At 42.7% G+C, this 20,785-nt stretch overlaps 1 non-coding gene across 1 annotated transcript; it reads right to left on the bottom strand.

The window, feature by feature from the left end:
• Positions 1 to 15,623: 15,623 nt before the first annotated feature.
• Trnas-cga (transfer RNA serine (anticodon CGA)) lies at positions 15,624 to 15,698 on the bottom strand. The gene has a single exon. It is a non-coding gene; the product is annotated as a tRNA-Ser (tRNA).
• Positions 15,699 to 20,785: the final 5,087 nt, after the last annotated feature.

The following is a 20,785-nucleotide window of genomic DNA, read 5'->3' as shown; positions in this document are numbered from 1 at the left end:
AGTTAAAATGCATGTGTTATTTTCTTGTCATTATTCTGAGTTCAACATCTCTGCCATTATGGGGGGATAGTTTTTTAGTTGGAGTGAGAACCACAGTTGAGTACAAGCAAGTATGGAATCTACTTTCTGAACAGACTCAAATAGGTGCAAGGGATACAGCAAGATGTCTGCAGTCCAGAAGTCTCGAGCGGGTGCAGTTAGTGTGTTCGCTGATGAAGAACGGAACAATGCTTTATATTATGGGTTACAGGAAACAAGTAGTAGGTAATTTGAGGTTGTACAATAGAACCAACGCAACGGGGAAAAGCCACTGTTAAGACTGTGACCTCATATTCAGCAGGAAGGAGTTTTGCTGTCGGGCCATCTTGAGTTGAATTACCGTAGTTTTCCTGAATCACTAAGGCAAATGCCTTTATGTTTCCCTAATCAAAGTTATGGTCGACCACCTGTCCTACCCTCAAAAACATGTTACAAATTCTGTATATTTTCGGCTATTGGTCTCTACAGTACTACCTTGAAAATTCCTGTATAGGTAATAATAATAAAAATAATAATAATAACAGCATTTCAGAGACCCAGACAACTAATAAGAGACATTTAGACAAGATGGAAGAATTGAAGATGGATATCTGGAGAAGATCAGAAAGCATTTTCAGTGAAATACCACGTAAGTAACAGGGAACTAATAAAGTTAATGGAAATGAAAGAAAGAATATGTGATGTGATGGGTAAAAGAAAGATACAGTGGCACACACGTGTAAGAAGAATAGAGGAAACAAGAATACTAGAACTGACACTTTTGTGAGAAATCGAGCAAAGAAGAATAGGATGTGCAGTGACCACTTCACTCCAAAATACGCAGACTACAATGAGAAGATTTTTTTGAAGAAGGAAAGTATACACAAGATGGATATACCTGGAGGAGTATCTTGAATAGACAGTGTTCAAGTGCTTGTGTAATACCCATTGCAATAAGTAATTACAGTAAGTAATAAGCATTGTAACAAGATCCGAGTGTATTATTATGTTGGAGAGGAATCCCTGTTTTGAGAAAAGTCTCTAAAAAGAAGAAAATTACTTATTTCATATGCCGCGATTTTCATCAACCTCCTATCCCTAGGTGCGACGTGAGAGATAAAAGGCTCTCGTTAGACATTTTCCAGTGGGGTCATTGGGACGTGTTTACACCGTCTGCATGTACCTGTTGATTTGATTAAATCTGCTGCGTATGGCTTCTTGTAGTGTAGCGGTCCCCTGAATATGTAATGGTTGGAAATTTTATTAGTAATATTTGTCTGAATGTGTAGTATCTGGATTGAGTAGTAATTAATAATAGCAATGTGCTGACAGGTTATCCACACGTGTATCATTCATTTCAAAAGTCAAGTAAATTTCTCTTTCTTTTCAACCACGTTAGTGTACATAGGTTGGATCCTCACAGCAGACTACGAAGAATACATTTTCTAGATAACTTAGTGTGGAAAAATACGTATATAAGTGAGTATGAAGGACAATGCTGTATTACGGTGGCTATGCAGATGCAATTATAGTTATGGAGGATGATAGTAGCGGGGCAGAAATAAACTGTAGAATGAAATTCGAAACTGTAAAAATGAAGAGGAAACACACAAGAAAGTCAGTATGTTAGTAAGCAAATTAAGAAACAGTGAGACGATTCACATATACATGGAGACAGAAACCAGTAGCCTACTGGTAAAAGTGATGAGTGATGTGGGATGAAAAGCGTAAGATATAAAAAAGACGATGTCAGACTTATCGATGAACTGATTGTTAGATATAAGTGAAAAATAGGAAGCTGGTGATGAGATGAATGAGGATCATTAACCATGTCTGCTATAGAGACCGTTAATACTCTACGAAGACATAAATCTCTTGGTGCAGGAATAGCACCAGTCACTTGTTAACTGTAATTACCTATCCTGGCCAAAAAATGACAGTTTTGGCCGAATACTTCAAAATTAGTGGTGGATAAGTAAGGCGTGTTTGACATACTCGTTTCTACAGGCCCTTATACACTGTACATTCTCCGGTTATATATTCGTTATAATCTCAAATACAGACTTTTGACAACATCAGCCTCTCATGTAATCTCTTATTGTCAATGAAGTGACACCACAGGAATAATACTTTCTAAACTCGTTGGTGATGATTTTTCAAACGACACGAATGGTTTGATTCAGTGATAACTGTGAATTACTTCTGAGACCAGGACTAAGATGGAACGCTCAAAGAAAATCTAAATACCCTCTGTCAGCAAAATAAAATTCACCATAATAGAATACGCACGCACACTCACAGACACACACACACACACACACACACACACACACACACACACACAACCTCGCGTGCGTACGTGTTTGGCATTGTAACAAACTTTTGTGACAACCATGGGGATATTTTTATTTCCCATTTCCCCACTTTTCAGTTAACGGATATTGTTGTTGTGGTCTTTATTCTTGAGACTGGTTTGATGCAGTTCTCCATGCCACCCTATCCTGTGCAAGCTTCTTCATCTCCCAGTACTTTGCAACCTACATCCTTCTGAATCTGCTTAGCGTATTCATCTCTTGGTCTCCCTCTACGATTTTTATCCTCCACGCTGCCCTCCAATGCTAAATTTGTGATCCCTTGATGCCGCAGAACATGTCCTACCAACCGGTCCCTTCTTCTTGTCAAGTTGTGCCACAAACTCCTCATCTCCCCAATTCTATGAAATACCTCCTCATTAGTTATGTGATCTATCCATCTAATCCTCAGCATTCTTCTGTAGCACCACATTTCGAAAGCTTCTATTCTCTTCTTGTCCAAAATATTTATCGTCCATGTTTCACTTCCATACATGGCATGTAACAGATAACTTGTTGAAAATAATAGGTACAGAAGTAGCCCAGAGTGACCCCTTCAAATGGACCAATGGTCAAAACTGCTGTTACCTAACAGTGCAAATGGTCTTAACTTAACGTCTATGCCTTCGATGTTTACTGTTTACTTGGTTTGCTCCTTGTAACACGTAGAGCTGTTCGTAAATCGAAGTTAGGTTTGAACACCACAGTGTCGTATTAGCTCTGGCCATATTGTCGCTAAAATTTCTTGGTTTCCTCCGACCTTTGAACTGTCTTACCCACCCCGTTGTAGAGGGACCTACAATTTAATGTGGAGAAACATTATATTTTTCACATGCATAGATGACTGACAAACTTGAAACGCCAGATAAAGGAAAAAAAAAAAACAATATTCGAAGATAGACTGAGGATTGAATCCCTGAACACTCCACTTAGCAACTAAGCCACTGTTAATTCTTTTATCACCAACAAACGAAATATTTATCTGTAGTTTTATAGAGTTTTCTTCGAGTAGTTGTGTTTTAAGATTTCCTGCTCATAATAGCTGATTAACACAACACTGGCTGCTTTTCTGACACTCATAAAACAGTGGAACGCGGTCATTTTGACCCGACGTATAATATTTCCATATTTTACTTCAGCAAGACTTTATTTTGGTATATGACAATGCCTAACGTTTTGGGAGTTACAGCAATTATTTAACATCATAACAGATACCTTACTTAGTTCTAGAAAAAAATCTTGCCTATTTATCATTACTCATGCCAGCAAGTTTCTGAAACTGTGTATTTTTATATATTAACTATTTTTAGAACCTTGACGTCACATTATGTTGTATCAGCTACTGTGGGAGTAGGGGAGAAGTTAGAATGGTCAGTGGAAGGATCCAAAATTATCTGTACATGACACTTACAGATTAATAGAACACTTTATTTCTTAAAAGGAAAGAAACCTAACTTATCGTTATGAGGTGGCGTGATACGCTCCTGTGCCTTCTATTTGCAGTTACACTACTCTCTATTATCACTCCCTCTTCCTATTTCTCACTACTGATGCTCCCGAAGTCTGCGATAGAACTGGGGCCGACCAGCTATAACATCCACGATATATATATATATATATATATATATATATATATATATATATATATATATATATATTACGAGTGGAATATGAACGTGTGGATAATATTCATTCAATTATGTAATTATTTCTTAAAAAGATGATAATTATCTAAAACAGAGACTATATTTTCTCACATTCTTTGTTAATCTATGTTATTCTTTTCTTTTGTTTTGGTACACTTTTGTCGTCTTCTTCTGATGTACGTTGCCGACGCAAGATACGAATTGATTTGAGGTCTGTTAAATCAAAAGCATTTAATGTAAAATTATTGTACTTTTATGTTCATTTGCTGGTAAAACAAATAGAGCCAAATGCGTTAAAACTATTTATGATTAATTATTGAATATTCACTTCCTCTTTTGATTATAATTTTGTATTAAATGTTTTATCATAGCCGCAAGAAGTGCAGCCATTGTTAAATGCGATTATATAGCAACTTCGTCTGTACTTCTAGTTGAAAATAGCATGGGTTTGTGTTAAACTAATTTGCAAAAAAATTTCATAATTTTTTTATTGGTGGCATCAATTTAAATCATTTAAATGATTTATTGGGAAAAGGAAAATCTTAATTAAAAAACAAATCCTCTATCTTTTGTTGGCCGCCATCTTAACTTTTATTACAGCGGCAAATTTAAATTACGTGAAACTGCAAACAATAATGCGATGTGTAAGAAATAAATGCGCTCCGGTGGTACTAAATTCTTTTATAAAAAAAATTAATTGAATAAGAGTGCATTTTCTAAGAACAGAGCTGATGGTATTTATTGTTGGACAAGATTTCATTGCTGATGTATGAGGCCAAAATTAAACTACGGACAAATCACGGAGAAAAATATTTTTTGATAGCATACGTCAGTGTTGTGTGTGGGTGGTATTCTGTGGTTCCTTTTCATGATCAATTTACTAAGAATAATTAAATCCATCGAAGACATGAAATTATAAAAGCTCTGATGTACGACCTGTAATTTTAGTGATATGAAAACAGCTTACAGTCAACATTATTACACTACGTCAGGTGGAATTCTTGTGCAATTTGAACAAAATAATTATCCGGGAGAAGTTGTAGTTTGAATAATGCATTATACATGTGTATAACATTATCAGTATCATTGACAAAATCAAATCAATGCAACTGATAAAAAAAAGATTGAATTTAAACCGCAGAATACCATAGAGTATCGTATCATCCATATTCATTGCACTTGATGTTGATGATACACAAAAACCACCACACAGCGACAGGCGGCTAGTTAAGTAACTGTTCACAGGGGCGCTGCACACCGACTTGCTGGAGATGTGGTGCTCCCCGCTCTTTCCATTGCCACGCGGGTCTGCGCCTTCTTGATGCCGTTTTGCGGCGCTGCGCTGGTCGGTGTGCAGTCGATACTTCAGGACCGCACACATCTGATCTACATAGTCCATGTTAAAATCGCCTGTGTTCTATATGAGGATTTGTTGTACTTTTACTCAAGACAATGGAGTCTACTGGACGAATTTAGTTCATATTTTCTGTGCATGGATTCCTGGTACTTTTCACAACTGTCGCTGGATGTGGCTCATTCAGCACTTCTTCCCTCTTGTAGATAATTTAGGTACTGTATTCTCTTCTTTTGTCTATTAGTTTTCCTGTTCTTTGGTGCTCTTGACTTAATCACAAATTGAAGTTTGAACTCCTTCTTTTCCATTTTCTTTTACTGTTTTGTATATGAACCATGCCTTTACGGCTGCCATGTCCGAGATGTTTTAGAAGACATGTATCGATAACCTTCTACATACAACCATCTTTCTACATATATTGACCATTTGATGAACCACATGTGCCCCACACATTTGTTGCAATATAGACCGTAGTGGTTTCAGATTTCTTCTTTCTTTCTTTGCTTTCTGGTACTTCAGCATGTAGTGGTCTCACAAAAATTGCATTTTTATTCGTATTTCCTTGGTATGCAGTCTCAATCCAATCAGTGTTGTCAATCTGGTGCTGGATGGTGGTGGAGTGAATTTCGGGATTAGTCTTCTTTATCCCGTCAGGGATTTCACGATGGAGCTAGTTCATTACACTACATAATGGAGGTTTCATTTCTTTGATTCTTGACGAAGAAACTTGAAGAAGTTGTCTGTCATCACTTTGCCTCTTCGGTTCAGAAATGGGTCGTTGAGATGCAGGAAGGGCCTACCCTCCGGGTGGTCGCTTCTCTGCATACGTCTCCTCTTCTAAGCTATGGGAAAGCATTGCGTATGTACTTTACATCGTATGCAAGTAATCATTTGAGACCATTTTTGTCAGATATTTTGGACAGGAACTGAGTGAACATGCATTTTGTTTTGCTTGTAATAGTGTCTCATCTAAGGCTGTAGTTTCTCCAGGGCTTTAACAGCAAATACCGTTTACCATGAACTGTCAGGTACAAGACCGAATTTGTTGGCTGGCAGACGTTCAGCTCGGGGAGATTTTTCATCTAAACTGAGAAATATGAGTAGCCTCCGAAATACGTCCCTTGGCATAACGTCCTTGATGAAAGCAGGCCCGCAACAAAGCGATCGAATACCGTCGACAGACATATGTTTGTACAAATGACACCCTACAAATGACACCCCAGGCATATACGACGGCCATAAAATTTTCCAGTTCCTCAGGCGATACATCTCAGTCATTATTAGTGCTTTTAGGGCGTTTGATTGTTTTTATTTCTTTCATGTAACGTAGCACTGCTTCATGAAATACAATACGGAGAGCGTTTCTAGGTAAGAGTAAATATCGGAAACTCCCCTCTTCTTTAGAACGCTCACAGCCGGCCTTGTTCCAGAAAATGAGCCGTTGGAAGTCTCCCACACGGTTCCACACCTAGAAACCATCTTTATAGAGGCATTCTACTGGGCCTACTGTGAAGGACGAGGGGAAGATTGGCGTAGATCAGCAAATGAATCCCCCTTCTCTTATCCTTCCAAATTCACAACGTCTTCATCTTCACGTGTGTCCGGTGCAGAAGCTTCAGCTTCATCAGTGAAGTCGATTTCCGATCCATTGTCGGAATTTTCCAAGAGACGTAGCGGTAATTTTCCTTCATCAGAAAGTCTACGCTGACGAAACATTTTCGAAAACGTCATTCATGGACAAAGATTGTTATCTAAATGACATGATATAAAGTGTGACAGATTGCAATTTGAATGTGCCAAGACGCACCAATGATCAGCAAGAACTTTCATTGTTGCTGCTTGATACTTAGATTATTTACGTATATTCGGAAGAGAAATTACATTGGTGTCAAATTCACCCCTTCCGCCGTGCTAGGTATACCGAATGAAGCGGACAAGCAAGTATAAATACTTTGTAAATTATAATACATCATTGTAAAAAAACGAAACAATTTAAAAAAGTCATGATTCCACAAAAGAAGTAAAAAATTGGGACATTACATTGAATAAAAAAGTATGAGAACGACCATTTTACCCCTTCGACAGTATTCAGTTTTCAGTAGCAGATTTTGTAAATAATAATTGAAGGGATCGACAGAAGAAAGTGCCATCCCACGAGAGCATACTTTCGGTTATTATTAATCACAAGTTTCGTTAAATCTGTAAAATGTTCATTAGAATTTACTAACTAGTATCATTTTCTACGAATAGTTACATCATTTTTGTAGTTGTATAGCAGGGATGGATAAAATTCTATCGGAATTCCTAAAATCGATTTGATAAGTGGCAACAAAACGACTATTCACGTTGGTGTGTAGAATGTGTGGGTCCGGCGACAGACTATCTCAGTTTCAGAAAAATATGATCCACAAAATTCCGAAGACTGCAAGAGCTGACAAGTGCGAGAATTATCGCACATTCCTGCTTAACAGCTCATGCATCCAAGTTTCTGACAAGAATAATATACGGAATAATAGAAAAGAAAATTGATTTGTAAGAGGTTGATAAGTTTGGCTTTAGGAAAGGTAAATGCACGAGAAGGCAATTCTGACGTTGCGATTGATGCGGTTTCGACCTGGATGAACGTTCGATAGGATAAAGTGGTGCACGATGTTCGACATTCTGAGGAAAATAGGGGTAAGCTATAGAGAGAGACGTGTAGTTATAGCATACAAAATGTACAATTGCCAAGAGGGAATACAAGAGTGGACGGCCAAGGACGAAGTGCTCGGATTGAAAACGGTGTAAGATAGTTAGTAGTATTTGCCGCTACTGTTCAATCTGTACATCGAAGAAGCAGTGGTGGAAATAAAAGAATGGTTCAGAAGTGGGTTGAAATTCCATGGTGAAACCATATCAGTGATGGGCTTCACTGGTGACATTGCTATCCTTAGTGAAAGTGAAGACGAATTACAGGACTTCTGAACAGTCTACTGCGTACAGAATATGGATTGAGAATAAATCGAATAAAGACGCAGGAAGTGAGAAGCAGCACAAATTAGACATCGAGAAACTCAACATATCGATTGATGGTCACGTAGCAAATGCAGTTTAGGAATTCTACAACCTAGGTAGCAAAATAACCAATGACAGACGGAACAAGGAGGACAGGAAAAGCAGACTAGCGCTGGCAAAAACCACATTCCCGGCGAAGCGGTTCTACTAGTATCAATCATAAGCCTTAATTTGAAAAAGAAATTTTCGGGAATGTATGTTTTGAGCACTGAATGTATGTTTTGAGCACTGCATTGTCTGGTAGTGAAACATGGACTGTGGGAAAACAGGAACAGAAGAGAATCGTAGAATTTAAATTGTGGTGCTACAGACTAATGTAGAAAATTAGGTGCACTTACAATATAAGGAATGAAGCGGTTCAGCACAGAATCGAAGAGGAAAGGAAAACATTGACAACAAGAAGGAACAGCATGATAGGACTTCTGTTAAGACATCAGGGAATGACTTCCATGGTACTAGAAGAAGCTGTGGACGGCTAAATTTGTAGAGGAAGTCTCAGATTGGAATACATTCAACAAATAATTGGGGACATAGGTGGCAAGTACTACTCTGAGATGAAGAGGTTGGTACAGGAGGGAATTTGTGACAGGCCGCATCAAAGCCGATAGAAAACTGATGACTCAAAAAAGTGCCACGTGGATGAAAGGTGGCTAATAAGTTTTATAAAGCTGTTTACTGATAACATTGCCTGTACCATCGTGACTTCGCACTCTCTTAGTCAAAAGTACCTGGACCAGTTTTGACAACAAACATGCGAGTTTCGCTACATTACATGAGAGATTAGTAAACTGGAGACGCTGATCGTATGACAAGAATAACAGTCATTGCTGTAATATTCGCAAAGTAACGTCATGTTTCCTGGTGTGGTTGCGGACATTATTTTTCGGTTTGTTTTCCATGAAGAAACAGAAAACTTCTCACCCACTGAATTACAACTGAATAATTGTAAAGGAATTGAATAATTGTAAAAGACTGCGGAAGGAACAGTGTGAGTTTTTTTGAAGTGTAGTCACAACACTAACAGACGAATTTTTTACTTCCGTGTTCTTTATTATTCACTTGTAGACTTCCAGAATAGTAGTGATTTACGTGAGGTGTGTAAAAAGTAACTACCTTTTTTGTCTTGGGGAAATGTTCCATCATATTTTCTTGTTAACTCTAAGCGACTAAGAATTGTCTACCTACTTATTTTTGGAATTAAACATTTAAAAAGTCTTTACTCTCTTTACTCTGTTGATGTTCGACCTTCATTGTCCTTGCAACCTATTTCCTACTTCACTCTCAGTGGCTCTAGATACTTCTCGTTCCTAAAAATAAATACATACACATGTTTATAGAGGAAAAAAGCGATAAAAAACGCTATCCCGCAGTGTTTAAGGTTTGGGCCAAAACATTGATAGCTAAATGGAACTACATGGTCTAGAAACATTTCCAACACTGAAATATCTATGATCTAATATGCAGACCGAAGAGACAAATGAAAATTACTACCATGGTGGGGATTTGAACCGGTGTCTCCTGCTCACACTGCAGATGCATTAACTGCTACGCCACCCTGACTAAGTAGTTTTGCACTGCTCCACACACTACCCTAGCACATCTCACTCCTCAATCAAAATTCTCAATGACGCCTCAGCCCACTTACCATTCTGCCTTCACCTCGAACAGCATTGCAGAGGCTCTACAAGTCTATTGCAATACTAACTCAGCATCTAACTGGAGATCCTTCCTAAAGTTCAGGCACAGCTACCTTAATCAAATGAAAAGATGATTCCAGAGACCTTTTTAAGTCTCAAAACCTATGAAGTATATATACAGGGTGTTACAAAAAGGTACGACCAAACTTTCAGGAAACATTCCTCACACAAAAATAAAGAAAAGATGTTATGTGGACATGTGTCCGAAAACGCCTAATTTCCATGTTAGAGCTCATTTTAGTTTCGTCAGTATGTACTGTACTTCCTCGATTCACCGCCAGTTGGCCCTATTGAAGGAATGTAATGTTGACTTCGGTGCTTGTGTTGACATGCGACTCATTGGTCTACAGTACTTGCATCAAGCACATCAGTACGTAGCATCAACAGGTTAGTGGTTTTGCAGTCAGTGGAATGTTTACAAATGCGGAGTTGGCAGATGCCCATTTGATGTATGGATTAGCACGGGGCAATAGCCGTGGCGCGGTACGTTTGTATCGAGACAGATTTCCAGAACGAAGGTGTCCCGACAGGAAGACGTTCGAAGCAATTGATCGGCGTCTTAGGGAGCACGGAACGTTCCAGCCTATGACTCGCGACTGGGGAAGACCTAGAACGACGAGGACACCTGCAATGAACCAGGCAATTCTTCGTGCAGTTGACGATAACCCAAATGACAGCGTCAGAGAAGTTGCTGCTGTACAAGGTAACGTTGACTACGTCACTGTATGGAGAGTGCTACTGGAGAACCAGTTGTTTCCGTACCATGTACAGCGTGTACAGGCACTATCAGCAGCTGATCGGCCTCCACGGGTACACTTCTGCGAATTCTTCATCCAACAATGTGTCAATCCTCATTTCAGTGCAAATGTTCTCTTTACGGATGAGGCTCAATTCCAACGTGATCAAATTGTAAATTTTCACAACCAACATGCATGGGCTGACGAGAATCCGCACGCAATTGTGCAATCACGTCATCAACACAGATTTTATGTGAACGCCTGGTCAGGCATTGTTGGTGATGTCTTGACTGGGCCCCATGTTCTTACACCTACGCTCAATGGAGAACGTTATCATGATTTCATACGGGATACTCTATCTGTGCTGCTAGAACATGTGCCTTTACAAGTACGACACAACATGTGGTTCATGCACGATGGAGCTCCCGCACATTTCAGTCGAAGTGTTCGTACGCTCCTCAACAACAGATTCGATGACCGATGGAATGGTAGAGGCGGACCAATTCCATAGTCTCAACGCTCTCCTGACCTCAACCCTCTTGACTTTCATTGATGGGGGCTTTCGAAGTCTCTTGTCTACGCAACCCCGGTACCAAATGTAGAGACTCTACGTGCTCGTACTGTGGACGGCTGTGATACAATACGCCATTCTCCAGGGCTGCATCAGTGCATCAGGGATTCCATGCGACGGAGGGTGGATGCATGTATCCTCGCTAACGGAGGACATTTTGAACATTTCCTGTTACAAAGTGTTTGAAGTCACGCTGGTACGTTCTGTTGCTGTGTGTTTCCATTCCATGATTAACATGATAAGAAGATAAGTAATAAAATGAGCTCTAACATGGAAAGTAGGCGTTTCCGGAAGCATGTCCGCATAACATACACTCCTGGAAATTGAAATAAGAACACCGTGAATTCATTGTCCCAGGAAGGGGAAACTTTATTGACACATTCCTGGGGTCAGATACATCACATGATCACACTGACAGAACCACAGGCACATAGACACAGGCAACAGAGCATGCACAATGTCGGCACTAGTACAGTGTATATCCACCTTTCGCAGCAATGCAGGCTGCTATTCTCCCATGGAGACGATCGTAGAGATGCTGGATGTAGTCCTGTGGAACGGCTTGCCATGCCATTTCCACCTGGCGCCTCAGTTGGACCAGCGTTCGTGCTGGACGTGCAGACCGCGTGAGACGACGCTTCATCCAGTCCCAAACATGCTCAATGGGGGACAGATCCGGAGATCTTGCTGGCCAGGGTAGTTGACTTACACCTTCTAGAGCACGTTGGGTGGCACGGGATACATGCGGACGTGCATTGTCCTGTTGGAACAGCAAGTTCCCTTGCCGGTCTAGGAATGGTAGAACGATGGGTTCGATGACGGTTTGGATGTACCGTGCACTATTCAGTGTCCCCTCGACGATCACCAGTGGTGTACGGCCAGTGTAGGAGATCGCTCCCCACACCATGATGCCGGGTGTTGGTCCTGTGTGCCTCGGTCGTATGCAGTCCTGATTGTGGCGCTCACCTGCACGGCGCCAAACACGCATACGACCATCATTGGCACCAAGGCAGAAGCGACTGTCATCGCTGAAGACGACACGTCTCCATTCGTCCCTCCATTCACGCCTGTCGCGACACCACTGGAGGCGGGCTGCACGATGTTGGGGCGTGAGCGGAAGACGGCCTAACGATGTTCGGGACCGTAGCCCAGCTTCATGGAGACGGTTGCGAATGGTCCTCGCCGATACCCCAGGAGCAACAGTGTCCCTAATTTGCTGGGAAGTGGCGGTGCGGTCCCCTACGGCACTGCGTAGGATCCTACGGTCTTGGCGTGCATCCGTGCGTCGCTGCGGTCCGGTCCCATGTCGACGGGCACGTGCACCTTCCGCCGACCACTGGCGACAACATCGACGTACTGTGGAGACCTCACGCCCCACGTGTTGAGCAATTCGGCGGTACGTCCACCCGGCCTCCCGCATGCCCACTATACGCCCTCGCTCAAAGTCCGTCAACTGCACATACGGTTCACGTCCACGCTGTCGCGGCATGCTACCAGTGTTAAAGACTGCGATGGAGCTCCGTATGCCACGGCAAACTGGCTGACACTGACGGCGGCGGTGCACAAATGCTGCGCAGCTAGCGCCATTCGACGGCCAACACCGCGGTTCCTGGTGTGTCCGCTGTGCCGTGCGTGTGATCATTGCTTGTACAGCCCTCTCGCAGTGTCCGGAGCAAGTATGGTGGGTCTGACACACCGGTGTCAATGTGTTCCTTTTTCTATTTCCAGGAGTGTATTTTCTTTCTTTGTGTGAGAGGAATGTTTCCTGAAAGTTTGGCCGTACCTTTTTGTAACACCCTGTATACATACTGAAGTGACGAATGAAAATTTGTACCAAGACAATCAGTCGAATCCAGCTGTCCTGCTCACTAGGCAGTTGCGCTACTCACTACTTCATCCTACCACAGTGGCTTCGCACAACTGCTTGTATTAACCTAGCCTGCCTCCCTCCTCAGTACAAACTCACATTCACGCCTTAGTACAAATTTTCATTCGTAGCTTCAGAATGGTTCAAATGGCCGGCCGCGGTGGCCGTGCGGTTCTACGCGCTCCAGTCGGTAGCCGCGCTGCTGCTGCAGTCGCAGGTTCGAATCCTGCCTCGGGCATTGGTGTGTGTGATGTCCTTAGGTTAGTTAGGTTTAAGTAGTTCTAAGTTCTAGGGGACTGATGACCACAGCAGTTGAGTCCCATAGTGCTCAGAGACATTTGATCCATTTGAATGGTTCAAATGGCTCTGAGCACTATGGTACTTAACTTCTGAAGGCATAAGTCCCCTAGACTTAGAACTACTTAAACCTAACTAACCTAAGGACATCACACACATCCATGCCCGAGGCAGGATTCGAACTTGCAACCGCAGCAGCAGCGCAGCTCCTAGAACGGCTCGGCCACAGGGGCTGGCTCGTCGCTTTAGTTTGCATTATACATAACAGATGTTTCAGACTTGAAAACGGCTCTGGAAGCATATAACTTCATTTGATTAAAGGACATATGCCTAGGCTTCACGCAAGATTCCCCATTTCATTTCTCTTGCAACTGTAGAGCCTCTGCAAAGTTGTTTGGTGTTAGGAGAAGTGTCAATTGTGCAGAAGTGTGAATGGGAATTTGAACTGAGGAAGGTGACGTGATCGGGTGGTCTGCACAGTTGTGCAGTGTCACTGTGCCAACGTGCCACAGTGGTTAGCACATCTGCCCTATGAGCAGGAGATGCGTTTTCGAATCTAGCATGGGTCGTATCACCAAAGTACGCTGCAGCACTCTAAATCTTCCTCCTCGGGACGGTGGTGCCAGTCATGGCAACGTCTACGTGAAGTGGCTGCCCTTCATGTAACTACAATGGTTAAAACGTCGATCCGCCACTGAACTGCATTAATGGGCAGCCTGACTGATGAACTTCCCGTAGCTCCGAAATGGTGGCTGTTGAAAGAGCTCATATATCTGCGTCCCTTTCACACGTCAGGACGTTCCCCATCGAATATAGGTATGTTCATACCGACTTTCCTTGCACCTGGAACCTGTGGGCAAGTGTTATTTATCGCCTAATGATGAGACATGATTAGATCCTAGGTCACATAGCCGGTGGTCTGGCATACAAGGCATCATGTAATTTTCACCAGAATCGCTCGTGCTACTTACCTGGTTCTTAAAAGGAAAAAAAAATTGCAGCTTCAACAAGGAGATGTAGACATCAGCGAATGTTGATAGTCGTGTTTCTACATCTGAAAGATGATATCTATTCCAGTGAGAGAGGACAAGTCACTCTCTCACTTATTTTAATATAGGCTTTACTGTTGTTATTACACCCTAATCATTTTTGTGAGACGACTGGAAATTGTAAACATCAGCAGACATGGATGGGAGCATGTAGATTGTTAATCCATGCAAGACCTTTATGATAGCTCTCCTTCGAATATACTTTCTAGACTTGAGAATAAATAGGTGGTTTTGTTATTTAACAATAAATCTGGCAGTAGACATTTGGGGCTTGGAAGCTACATGCAGCTGGTTGGGAGATAAAAATCTCAAGGCACTTACGGGGACAGAATGCATGTCCCAAGAATTTATCGTACCAGCGTGCAGACAAAGCTGTCGGCCGAAGAGGCGAAAAACCGCCTATCTGGATCTACCTGCTAGGCATTCCTCGCCATGGCGGGGACAGGAGCGCAGGAGAGACATGGGTCGCCCAGAAAAGACGCTTTGGCAGTGTTGTAAATCCCCGTAGTGTGGAGAGATGGTGTCCTTAAAAATCGGCGAGTTTCCATGTTCACCTTGGTCTAGATGCTGTAGATGGGGCTGTCAGGTGATGTCGACCCTCTGAGTGTCGAGTTTTTTGCGAAGCCTGAGGCCTTTAGAGGAATTTTAGATGGAATATAGCATTTATGGCGGCGCTGAAATGGCCTACGTTGGGACATAAAAACATTCCTCTTCTTTTAAGGGAAGCTCTTTTTCGGACCTGCTGTAACGTTCAGTCCACCCAGATATTGATGTCTGTGTTGAATGGCTTGTCCACTTTGGGCCTAAACAAAAACGCAAAACACGCTACCTACAGAAGCTGTGAGATAAACAATTCAGAAGCGTAACGTCTTCTCCTCACCGCATGGAAATTAACGAGACAGGGATTGGCAGCGTCTTCAGTTAGGAAAAGGATATTATTAAGCTTGCTTAGGATTGAAACTTCCTGGCAGTTTAAAACTATGTGCCCGACCGAGATTCGAACTCGGGACCTTTGCCTTTCGCGGGCAAGTGCTCTACCAACTGAGCTACCGAAGCACGACTCACGTCCGGTACTCACAGCTTTACTTCTGCCAGTACCTCGTCTCATACCTTCCAAACATTACAGAAGCTCTCCTGCGAACCTTGCAGAAATAGCACTCCTGAAAGAAAGGATATTGCGGAGACAGGCTTAGCCACAGCCTGGGGGATGTTTCCAGAATGAGATTTTCACTCTGCAGCGGAGTGTGCGCTGATAAGAAACTTCCTGGCAGTTTAAAACTGTGGGCCCAACCGAGACTCGAACTCGGGACCTTAGCCTTTCGCGGGCAAGTGCTCTACCAACTGAGCTACCGAAGCACGACTCACGGCCGGTACTCACAGCTTTACTTCTGGCAGTACCTCGTCTCCTACCTTGCAAACTTTACACAAGCTCTCCTGCGAGGTACTGGCAGAAGTAAAGCTGTGAGTACCGGACGTGAGTCGTGCTTCGGTAGCTCAGTTGGTAGAGCACTTGGCCACGAAAGGCAAAGGACCCGCGTTCGAGTCTCGGTCGGGCAAACAGTTTTAAACTGCCAGGAAGTTTCATATCAGCGCACACTCCGCTGCAGAGTGAAAATCTCATTCTGGAAACATCCCCCAGGCTGTGGCTAAGCCATGTCTCCGCAATATCCTTTCTTTCAGGAGTGTTAGTTCTGCAAGGTTCGCAGGAGAGCTTCTGTAAAGTTTGGAAGGTAGGAGACGAGGTACTGGCAGAAGTAAAGCTGTGAGTACCGGACGTGAGTCGTGCTTCGGTAGCTCAGTTGGTAGAGCACTTGCCCACGAAAGGCAAAGGTCCCGAGTTCGAGTCTCGTTCGGGCACACAGTTTTCAACTGCCAGGAAGTTTCATACAGCGCACACTCCGCTGCAGAGTGAAAATCTCATTCTGGAAACATCCCCCGGGCTGTGGCTAAGCCATGTCTCCGCAATATCCTTTCTTTCAGGAGTGCTAGTTCTGCGAGGTTCGCAGGAGAGCTTCTGTAAAGTTTGGAAGGTCGGAGACGAGGTACTGGCAGAAGTAAAGCTGTGAGTACCGGCCGTGAGTCGTGCTTCGGTAGCTCAGTTGGTAGAGCACTTGCCCGCGAAAGGCAAAGGTCCCGAGTTCGAGTCTCGGTCGGGCTCACAGTTTTAAACTGCCAGGAAGTTTCATATCAGCGCACACTCCGCTGCAGAGTGAAAATCTCATTCTGGACCATCCCCCAGGCTGTGGCTAAGCCATGTCTCCGCAATATCCTTTCTTTCAGGAGTGCTAGTTCTGCAAGGTTCGCAGGAGAGCTTCTGTAAAGTTTGGAAGGTCGGAGACGAGGTACTGGCAGAAGTAAAGCTGTGAGTACCGGACGTGAGTCGTGCTTCGGTAGCTCAGTTGGTAGAGCTCTTGCCCGCGAAAGGCAAAGGTCCCGAGTTCGAATCTCGGTCGGGCACATAGTTTTAAACTGCCAGGAAGTTTCAATCCTAAGCAAACTTAATAATATCCTTTTCCTAACTGAAGACGCTGCCAATCCCTGTCTCGTTAATTTCCATGCGGTGAGGAGAAGACGTTACGCTTCTGAATTGTTTTTCTCACAGCTTCTGTAGGTAGCGTGTTTTGCGTTTTTGTTTAGGCCCAAAGTGGACAAGCCATTCAACACAGACATCAATATCTGGGTGGACTGAACGTTACAGCAGGTCCGAAAAAGAGCTTCCCTTAAAAGAAGAGGAATGTTTTTATGTCCCAATGTATGTTTGAGCACCTTAACTTCTGTTAAACTATAACTTTTCTTGTATATATTTGCTAGTACTATCCTGCTGTTTTTTCTGGAAGTTCTACATGTGTAACTACATTGCCTTCAAACAAGGTTTATTCATTGTGTTTACTGATGGTTTAAAGGTCTCTTCTTCACCTTAAAGCAAGCTTGAAGATGTGCGTGTAAGTTGTCGTATCAGAGTATTAACATTCTAGTAATTCGTAATAAATGGAATTATTGTTATGGAAGGAATGGATGGTATCTAATTGGGGCCCAGCCCTTCCAAACTTACCCGGTATCCTTCCGGTTCCATTTGCTGGGGCATTCCGGTGGTAGCCCCAGAGCGTGGGTGTTCCAACTTGGATATCATTCATTACTGTTCTATAATTCTTTCTATATTGATTTGAATTGGTTCTAATACTGTACTGAAATTGTTACAGAGAGGCAATTCAGTGCAGTGGTGTAGCCCAGAGCAAAACTTTATTACGTATCGTCAGGCAGGCCTACTGAACCAACAGCAACAACGTTTACCACCAAAGCCATGCATCGGCGGTGCAAGCAAGCTAGAAAAAACCGTTCAAGTAAGCTAGGTGCAAATAGCCCCCGAAAGCCAAACAGCCGACTGACGCACCAAGTGTCCCCTAACAGGAAATAGCAAACAGGACAAGACACAGAAAGCAGCACGTGCTGAATGCCACCTCCGGCCCGGAAGGCTGCCCAGCTTCTACTCACCTCCTTCCCCGCCGCTGCGGCTACTCGCCAAGAGCCGAAGCGCCACCTCGCGGAGCGGAACCGCGAAAGGTCGCGCCAGCACTTCGAAAGAAGAATCGATGCGAGCCAGCACGGCTCACCATCATTTCACATTAGCAATGGCTAATCTAGCGATTACATTAACCTGTGATCTTGCAATGTAGTACAGTAAATGCAGTAGAAGAAGAATGGGTAGCTTTGAGGGATGAAGTAGTGAAGGCAGCAGAGGATCAAGTAGGTAAAAAGACGAGGGCTAGAAGAAATCCTTCGGTAACAGAAGAAATATTGAATTTAATTGATGAAAGGAGAAAATATAAAAATGCAGTAAATGAAGCAGGCAAAAAGGAATACAAACGTCTCAAAAATGAGATCTACAGGAAGTGCAGAATGGCTAAGCAGGCATGGCTGGAGGACAAATGTAAGGATGTAGAGGCTGATCTCACTGGGGGTAAGATAGATACTGCTTACAGGAAAATTAAAGAGACTTTTGGAGAAAAGAGAACCACTTGTATGAATATCAAGAGCTCAGATGGAAACCCAGTTCTAAGCAAAGAAGGGAAAGCAGAAAGGTGGAAGGAGTATATAGAGGGCCTATACAAGGATGATGTACTTGAGGACAATATTATGGAAATGGAAGAGGATGTAGATGAAGATGAAATGGGAGATACGATACTGCGTGAAGAGTTTGACAGAGTACTGAAAGACCTGAGTCGAAACAAGGCCCCGGGAGTAGACAACATTCCCTTAGAATTACTGACAGCCTTGGGAGAGCCAGTCCTGACAAAACTCTACCATCTGACAAGCAAGATGTATGAGACAGGTGAAATACTCTTAGACTTCAAGAACAATGTAATAATTCCAATCCCAAAGAAAGCAGGTGTTGACAGATGTGAAAAGTACCGAACTATCAGTTTAATAAGTCACGGCTGCAAAATACTAACGCGAATTCTTTACAGACGAATGGAAAAACTAGTAAAAGCCGACCTCGGGGAAGATCAGTTTGGATTCCGTAAAAATTTTGGGACACGTGAGGCAATACTGACCCTACGACTTATCTTAGAAGCTAGATTAAGGAAAGGCAAACCTACGTTTCTAGCATTTGTAGACTTAGAGAAAGCTTTTGACAATGTTGACTGGAATACTCTCTTTCAAATTCTGAAGGTGGCAGGTGTAAAATACAGGGAGCGGAAGGCTATTTACAATTTGTACAGAAACCAGATGGCAGTTATAAGAGTCGAGGGGCATGAAAGGGAAACAGTTGTTGGGAAGGGAGTGAGATAGGGTTGTAGCCTCTCCCCGATGTTCTTCAATCTGTATATTGAACAAGCAATGAAGGAAACAAAAGAAACATCGGAGTAGGAATTAAAATCCATGGAGAGGAAATAAAAACTTTGAGGTTCGCCGATGACATTGTAATTCTGTCAAAGACAACAAAGGACTTGGAAGAGCAGTTGTACCGAATGGATAGTGTCTAGAAGGGAGGATTTAAGATGAACATCAACAAAAGCAAAACGAGGATAATGGAATGTAGTCGAATTAAGTCGGGTGATGCTGAGGGAATTAGATTAGGAAATGAGACACTTGAAGTAGTAAAGGAGTTTTGTTATTTGGGGAACAAAACAATGGATGATGGTCGAAGTAGAGAGGATATAAAATGTAGACTGGCAATGGCAAGTAAAGCCTTTCTGAAGAAGAGAAATTTGTTAACATCGAGTATAGATTTATGTTTCAGGAAGTCGTTTCTGAAAGTATTTGTATGGAGTGTAGCCATGTATGGAAGTGAAACATGTACGATAAATAGTTTGGACAAGAAGAGAATAGAAGCTTTCGAAATGTGGTGCTACAGAAGAATGCTGAAGATTAGATGGGTAGATCACATAACTAATGAGGAGGTATTGAATAGGATTGGGGAGAAGAGACGTTTGTGGCACAACTTGACTAGAAGAAGGGATCGGTTGGTAGGACATGTTCTGAGGCATCAAGGGATCACCAATTTAGTATTGGAGGGCAGCGTGGAGGGTAAAAATCGTAGAGGCAGACCAAGAGATGAATACACCAAGCAGATTCAGAAGGATGTAGGTTCCAGTAGGTACTGGGAGATGAAGATGGTTGCACAGGATAGAGTAGCATGGAGAGCTGCATCAAACCAGTCTCTGGACTGAAGACCACAACAACTTGCAATGTTTATGACTTACGTAAGTTACATAGACAAATGTAATTCCGAAATTTCTTTAGTCCGCATTAATTATTCTTTGGTACTGCGACTTTTTCCGTCAATGTACAAGACATAACTTCGTCTACACGCTATTCACATTGCAGATTCGCAGTTTTTCCCCAGTGTCACATGCTTGACGCAGATGTACATCGAGTGATGCGTAGATCCTCTGCAGAGGTGTGGAAGCTGTTTCGGAAAATGCGTACCTTTCTTGTCCGTACAGCTCCCCATACCACTGCACCGACGTCAGTTCTATTCGCAGATGAGACGTATTCCATACATACGAAGACTAATTCCGTGAACTGGATTAAAAGCCTGTCGACCTGTTACTTGTTTCATGAAGAACATTGATTTTTGGACATCCTGCAAGATCACTTTACCTTTCTCAATCTCAATCCGGGAAACCATCTATACTATGC

Source organism: Schistocerca cancellata, chromosome 8, assembly GCF_023864275.1.
Source record: "Schistocerca cancellata isolate TAMUIC-IGC-003103 chromosome 8, iqSchCanc2.1, whole genome shotgun sequence".
NCBI lineage: Eukaryota > Metazoa > Arthropoda > Insecta > Orthoptera > Acrididae > Schistocerca > Schistocerca cancellata.
The sequence above is the reverse complement of the archived record's forward strand: the minus strand, read 5'-3'. Positions and strand labels throughout refer to the sequence as shown.